Raw genomic sequence first — 7,804 nt, forward strand, 5'->3', positions numbered from 1 at the left:
AAATTGTTCTCCAGAATGGTTGGATCAGTTCACAACTCCACCAACAATGCAGTAGTGTTCCAATTCTCCCACATCTTCTCCAACATTTATCATTTCCCTTTTTTGTCATATTAGCCAATTGGATGGGTGTGAGTCCACTGGAGATCTTGAAGAGGGCAGAGTCAGTTACTCAACTGATGAGATTGGAAGCCAGATTGCAGAAGGTTTGGAAGAAAGAGAGGAGAGCAAGTATAAACAGCTTTCTTGTGAAGTTTTGCCTAGAATGGAAGGGGAAATATAGGAAGATAGCTAGCAGGGATAATTGGATCAGGTGAGGCTTTCTGGAGAATGAGAAAGGAGTGTTGGTGGGCAGCAGGGAAGCAGCCAGTAGACAGAGAATGATTAGAGATTGGTGTGGGTATGGGGATAAGAGAGGGGGCAATCTGCTAGAGAGGATGGGATGGGATCAGTTGTGCATGAAGAAGGGTTGGCCTTGGCCAGGAAAATGGCAGTCTCATTTTGGGAGAGAGGGTGAAGGAGAAGATAACAGGGGAAGATGTTTTAATGATGTGAAACTGGGAGAAAAAAAAACCCAGTTTTTTAGTGAATTATAGAGGTATCTTCAACTGAGAAGGTGGAAGAGGTTTGGGAAGAGAGAAAAAGGGTTGGAAAATCTGCTGTGGTGAGTGGGATAGTGAATCAATTTGGGGAGTGTGAAAAAGATTGCTTTGCTATGGTGAAGGCCCAGGTGAGATTATGTAACATTCATATGGAGTGGCCCCAGTTAGCATGGTTTCATGATTTTCTCCAGCTTTGTTCAGCAACATGTGAATAGGAGAGAAGGCAGGAGATGGTGGGAGTAACCCAAAACTGGGGCTTGGCAGAACGTGATGGGAGATGTGACTTTATCTGGGAGGTGGTGGTTGTTGTTCTTTGTTCTTGAATAGGGCCAAAAGGACATCACTATGTTAGAGCCAAGTTACAGTGTGTCCAGTGTTTGGTTACAGCGTGTTCAGACCATTATGAGCTCGGAATGCTCTACCACAGGTCGGACACAAATAGTCCATGTGAACATGGGATGGATTCTCTAAATTTGTGCATCTCATGTTTCTTTAGAGCTACTTCAATCTGCTTTGCTGATAGAGCACAGCTCCTTCTCTGATGAGGGCATGCCATGCTGAGCGGTCCTGTGCCAGTGTCTCCCATGTCACACAATCAATTCCAGAGTTCTTAAGACAAACCTTGAGAGTGTCCTTGTATCACTTCTTCTGACCACCATATGAGCACTTGCCTTGTGTGAGTTCTCCATAAAATAGTCTTTTAGGCAAGCATACATTTGGCATTTGAACAACGTGGCCAGCAGGAGCTACTGAAAGCTTTTGAGGAGGATAGAAAGAAAGGGAAACATGCTAAAAATTGTGATTTAGGAATATCCCTGTATCAGCCTCCTTTGGTGCCTTATCATGGAATGGAGGAAGGAAGGAAGAGAAGGAAAATAAAAGGAAGGAAGGAGACAAGCATTTATTAAGTCCTTACTCTGTTCCAAACACTGTATTAAGCACTGGGAATACACATACAAGCAAAAATAAAGATAGTCCCCTGCCCTCAAGGAGCTTACATTTTTTAAAGATTCTATTTATTTTTTAACATTCTTTTCTTTTTTAAATTTTGAGTTCCAAATTCTCTCCCTTCCTCTCACCCCTTCTCCACCCACTGAGAAGACAAACAATATGATATCAATTATACATGTGAAATCATGTAAAACATATTTCCATATTAGCCATATTGCAACAAAAGCAAAAAATAATAAAGTGATAAAATTATACTTCATTTGCACTCAGAATTCATCAGTTCTTGCTCTGGAGATGGATAGCATTTTTTCCATCATGAGTCCTTTGGAATTGTCTTGGATCACTGTATTACTTGGATTGGAGTAGCTGATCATCATTACAACATTGCTGGTGCTGTGCACCATAATCTCTTGGTTCTTCTCACTTCATTTTGTATCAGTTCATGTAAGTTTTCCCAGGTTTTTCTGAAACCACCCTCCTCATCATTTCTTATAGCACAGTAGTACTTCATGACAATCGTATGCCACAATTTGTTCAACAATTCCCCAATTGATGACTATCCCCTCAATTTCCAATTCTTTGCCATCTCAAAAAGAGCTGCTGTAAATATTTTTCTCTAATCAATAGTGATTTAGAGCATTTTCTTATATGACTATAGATAGCTTTGATTTCTTCTGAAAACTGCCTGTTCATATCCTTTGACCATTTATCAATTAGGGAATGGCTCTTATTTTTATAAATTTGACTCAGTTCCCTATATATTTGAGAAATGAGGCCTTTATCAGAGAAATTTGCTGTAAAATGTTTTGATATTACTTCATTATCAATATCTATTGTCTCTTAGCAAAATGTAGTTTCCCTGATTTTCTCTTTGATTTAGGTCTAATTTTCCTTTTGCTTTGTCTGAGATCATGATCGCCATCCCTGACCTCTTCACTTCATGTGAAGCATAATAAAATCTGCTATATCTTGTGTTATCCTGACTGTAGTTTCACCATACGTGGCTTGTTTTTTTTCTGGCTGCTTGCAATATTTTCTACTTGACTTGGGAGCTCTGGAATTTGGTTATAATATTCCTGGGAGTTTTCATTTTGGGATCTCTTTCGGGAGGTGATCAGTGGATTCTTTCAATGTCTATTTTACCCTCTGGTTCAAGAATATCAGGACAGTTTTTGTTGATAATTTCTTGAAAGATGATGTCTAGGTTCTTTCTTTGATCGTGGTTTTCTGGAAGTCCAATAATTCTTAAATTATCTCTCCTGGATCTGTTTTCCAGGTCATTTGTTTTTCCAATGAGATAGTTCACGTTTCCTTCTATTTTTTCGTTCTTTTGACTTTGTTAATTGTTTCCTGAAGTCTCATGGAGTCATTTGCTTCCACTTGCCCAATTCTGATTTTTAAGGAATTATTTTCTTCAGTGAGCATTCGTACCTCCTTTTCCATTTGGCCTACTCTGCTTTTAAAAGAGTTCCTCTTTTCAGTGGATTTTTGTGTCTCTTTTACGAATAGGCCAATTTTTTTAAGGTGATATTTTCTTCAGTATTTTTTGTGCCTCTTTTGCCCAAGCTGATAATTCTGTTTTCATAATTTTCTTGCATCACTCTCATTTCTTTTCCCAGTTTTTCCTCTACTACTCTTATCTCTTTCCTCAACTCTTCCAGGTTTTTTTCCTTTTTTTTAAAAAATCTCTTTGGAATACAGACCTATTAGTGGTATTGCTAGGTCAAAGAGTATGCATAGTTTTATAGCCCTTTGAGCATGGTTCCAGATTGTTCCCCAGAATGGTTGGATCTATTCACAAGTCCACCAACAATGCATTAGTATTCCAGTTTTCCTACATCCACTCCAACATCTGTCATTTTCTTTTTTTGTCATATTAGCCAATCTGATTGATGTAAGATAGTACCTCAGAGTTGGTTGAATTTGCATTTCTTCCCCTCCGACTAAGCAGAGAATCCTACTTCCAACTTTACTGAGCCAAGAGATGTCATCAATTGACATTTCTCTCTTCTCAATCATGTCACACTACACATTCCTTCTTCATCACTCATTATCTATTTTTGCTACAGTCTCAAATGAAGAACTGAGTCTTTTGTTTGCAAAGGCCAACTCATTCACTTGAGGTCTTGTCCCTGTCCTTCAGGACCCTGCCCCTGCCATCATTCATTTCCTTTTTTCTCTCTTTATCCATTGGTTCTTTCTCTGACGTTTTAAAAATGCCCCTCCCCCTTTTAAAAAAAACCTCACTTGTTCCTGGCATCCCCTCAGTCATCTTATATGTCTTCTTCCTTGCACAGTCGCACTCTTTCTTAGAAAAAAGCTGCTTATATGTGTTTCCTCGTCTCTCATTCACTCCCTTTTTGTTCTTTTTAAATAGATGTCTTTTGTTTTTAATATCACACTAATTTCTAGATGTAACCTTTTCCTGTCTCTTACCCAATGAGCCTTCCCTTCTACAAAAGATTCAAAAAAAGTCCAGGAAAGCCAACTGACACTATGACCCCATGTGACTGCATAGATGTTATTCCATACCCATAGTCCTCCACCTCTCCATTTTCTCTTCTGTTCTCTGGTGCCTGCCTGGCTTGGTCACTTTCAGATTTTTTGTTATTTCCATTTAAACTATTGAAGTCTTTGTTCCTATATACTTTTCTCTTAAAAGGAAGAAATTATTGTGATCTTATGATGTTTTTACGTCATCTGCATTTCAAAAATATTCCCTCTTCCTCCCTTCCCTGAACCCCATTCACTTCTCAGTCCCTTGAGGTCTGGTTTTTTACTTCACCTCTTGACTGAAACTATTGTCTTTAGTATTACCAATGCTCTCTTAACCAATTCAATAAGCATTTATGGAGTGCCTACTGTGTACCAGGCACTGAAAATGTGCAAACTGGAGGAGGCAGGAAGAGAGCTTTAACGGCTAAGGACATGATCCCCACGAGGAAAGGCTTTCCATAGAAGATGGCTCAGGAGCTATGCCTTGAAGGGAGCTAGGCATTCTGAGGGGTGGCACATGGAACGCTGGGTTTGGCTGGAAGGCAGAGAGAGTAATGGGCAGTGAGCCTAGAAATGCAACCTGCCTCCACATTATGAAGGGCTTGTTAACTACTAACTACACTGACCTTCTCTCAGTTCTCCTTCAACAGGGTGTCCCAAAAGTCTCAGTGAAGTTTAAACTCTTAAAGCTCAAGTTCAGGGTATTCCCAAAAGTCTTAGTGCAGTATTATTTGACTTTTGGGACAACATGTACTTGACCTCTCTGCAGTTTTTGATGCTGTTGACCTTCTCCTGGGCATACTCATGGCTTGGTGATTAATGTTTGAGGGCATGTCTGAGTAGGTATAGGTTACAGAGACTGTCATTTTTTAAAATATGTAGTAAGTACTTACTATACGGGAGATGGTACGGTATAGTGTGTGGAGCCAATGTTCTTCCTGGAGTCAGAAAGACCTGAGTTCAAATCCATCCTTAAATACTTTCTGGCTATGTGGCCCTGGGCAAGTCACTTAACCATTGTCTGCCTCAGTTTCCCCATCTGTAAAATGATAATAATAGCATCTACCTTGCAGGATTGTTATGAGGATCAAGTGAGATAGTATTTGTAAAAGGCTTAGCACAGTGACTGACACATAGTAGGTGCTTAATAAATGATTATTTGTCAGGAGACTGTGTGGTTCAGTGGTCAGAGTGTTAGTCTTGGAGACAGTGACTTCAAATCCCACTTCATATACTTTCTAGTGATATGATCCTGGGCAAGTCACTCAAACTCTCTGAGGCTCCATTTCTTTCTCTAAAAAATAGTACCATAGGGACAGCTAGGTGGCGCAGTGGGGGGCAGCTAGGTAGAGCAGTGGACAGAGCCTTGGAGTCAGGAGGACCTGAGTTCAAATCAGGTCTCAGACACATGACACTTACTAGCTGTGTGACCTTGGGCAAGTCACTTAACACCAATTGCCTCACAAAAAATAAATAAATAAATAAATAAATAGAAAATAGTACCTACCAAAAAATAGCACCTAGGGTTTTTGGGAGGATCAAATGAGATAACATATGTAAATTGTTTTGCAACTTTAAAGCACTCTATCAATGTCTGACATTTTACTACTACTACTAAAAGTTTAATTATTGAATAGCATTATCACACTTGGTTTCACTTATGTGCTCTCCCAAAGCCATTCCCAGGAGACCAGGCCAGAAGACAAGGTGTTCTCAAGTTTAGGCTCAGGCTCTTCTCCCCTAGCCCAAAAGGCAGGTCCTCCAGCAGGGTACTTCTAAGCATATGCCCTTTGGCCCCGCCCCCCGGGTGAGAGCTCTAGCTTAGGCTTATTGCTTTTATCATGTCTCTGTTCTTGCTGTATTCATTGTTCATTTTAAAATTATTAAAATTTATATTTTAGTAATTTTTATTTAAATTAAGTTTTTCAATTAAATTTTCAATTAAATTAATTTTTCATTTAAAAAATTTCAGTTCTGAATTCTCTCTCTTCCATTCCCCTCCCCCCATTTAAGAAGACAAAAAATACTACACCCATTTTATGTGTGAAGTCATGAAAAACATATTTCCATATGTCATGTTGGAAAACAAAACAAAAAAAAAAACAAAACCAAGAAAAGTAAAGAAAGGGTGGGGGCAGAGTATGTGTCAGTCTGCATTCATCAGTTCTCTTTCTGAAGATGAATAGCATTTTTCATTATGAATCCTTTGGAATTATCGTGGATCATTGTTTTTATCAGAGTAGCTAAGTTTTTTACAGCTGATCATTGTATAATATTGTGTTACTGTGTGCAATGTTCTCTTGATTCTGTTCACTTCACTTTGCGTTAGTTCATATAAGTCTTCTCAGGTTTTTCTGAAACCATCCTGCTTTTCATTTCTTAAAGCATGAGAGTATTCCATCACAATCATATATCATAACTTGTTCAGTAATTCCTCAATTGATGAGTATCCCTTCATTTTCTAATTCTTAGCCACCACAAAAAGAGTAGCTATAAATATTTTTTGTACATGTAAGTTTTTCTCCCTTTTTTTAATCTCTTTTGGATACAGACCTAGTAGTGGTATTGCTGGGTCACAGGGAATGCACAGTTTTCTAGCCCTTTGGGCATAGTTCCAAATTGCTCTCCAGAATGGTTGGATCAGTTTACAACTCTGCCAACAGTGCATCAGTGTTCCTATTTTTCCCTATCCCCTCCAGGATTTGTCATTTTCCTTTTTTGTCATATTAGTCAATCTGAGGTAGTTCCTCAGAGTTGGTTTAATGGGCATTTCTCTAATTATTAGTGATTTAGAGCATTTTTTTACATAACTATTGATAACTTTGATTTCTTCTTTTGAAAATTGCCTGTTCACCTGGAAAGACTTGTATGGTCTGATACTGAGTGAAGTGAGCAGAACCAGGAGAATGTTGTATACAATAACAGCCACGTTGTACGATGACTAATATTGATAGATTTAACCTTTCTCAGCAATACAAGGATCTAAGACATCTCCAAAGGCCTCATGATGGAAAATGCTATCCACATTCAAAGAAAGAACTATGGAGTTTGAATGCAGATCAAAGCATACTATTTGCTATTTTTTTCTCCTGTTGTGTTTTGTTTCCTCTTTCTGGTGGTTCCTCCTATTGGTTCTAATTCTTACTTATAACATCACTAATATGAAAACATGTTTAATGCAAATGTACATGTACAGCCTATATCAGATTGCGTGCCATCTTGGGGAGGGAGGTGGGGAAGGAGGGGGAGAAAAATTTAAAACTCAAAAGCTTATGGAAGTGATTGTTGATAATTCAAAATAAATTAATTTTTTATTAATAAATTTATTTATTTTTAGTTTTCAACATTTACTTCCACAAGATTTTGAGTTCCAAATTTTCACCCCATCTCACCCCTCCCCCCACCCCAAGATGGCATGCATTCTGAATACCCCTTCCCCTAGTCTGCCTTCCCTTCTATCTCTCCCCCTCTTCTCTTATCCCCTTCCCCTTCTGTTTTCCTGTAGGACAGGATGGATTTCTGTACCCCATTTCCTGTATTTCTTATTTCCCAGTTGCATGTGAAAACATTTTTTTTAAACATGTGTTTTTAAAATTTTGGGTTCCAAATTTTCTCCCTTCCTCCCTCCCCACCCATCCTCATTGAAAAGGCAAGCAACTCAATATAGGTTATACATGTGCAGTTATGCAAAACACTTCCATAGTAGACATGCTGTGAAAAACTAACCCTGTTTCCCTTAATCCTATCCCACCCCCACC

This window comes from Vombatus ursinus, unplaced genomic scaffold (assembly GCF_900497805.2).
Source record: "Vombatus ursinus unplaced genomic scaffold, bare-nosed wombat genome assembly UNPS02015024.1, whole genome shotgun sequence".
Taxonomy (NCBI): domain Eukaryota; kingdom Metazoa; phylum Chordata; class Mammalia; order Diprotodontia; family Vombatidae; genus Vombatus; species Vombatus ursinus.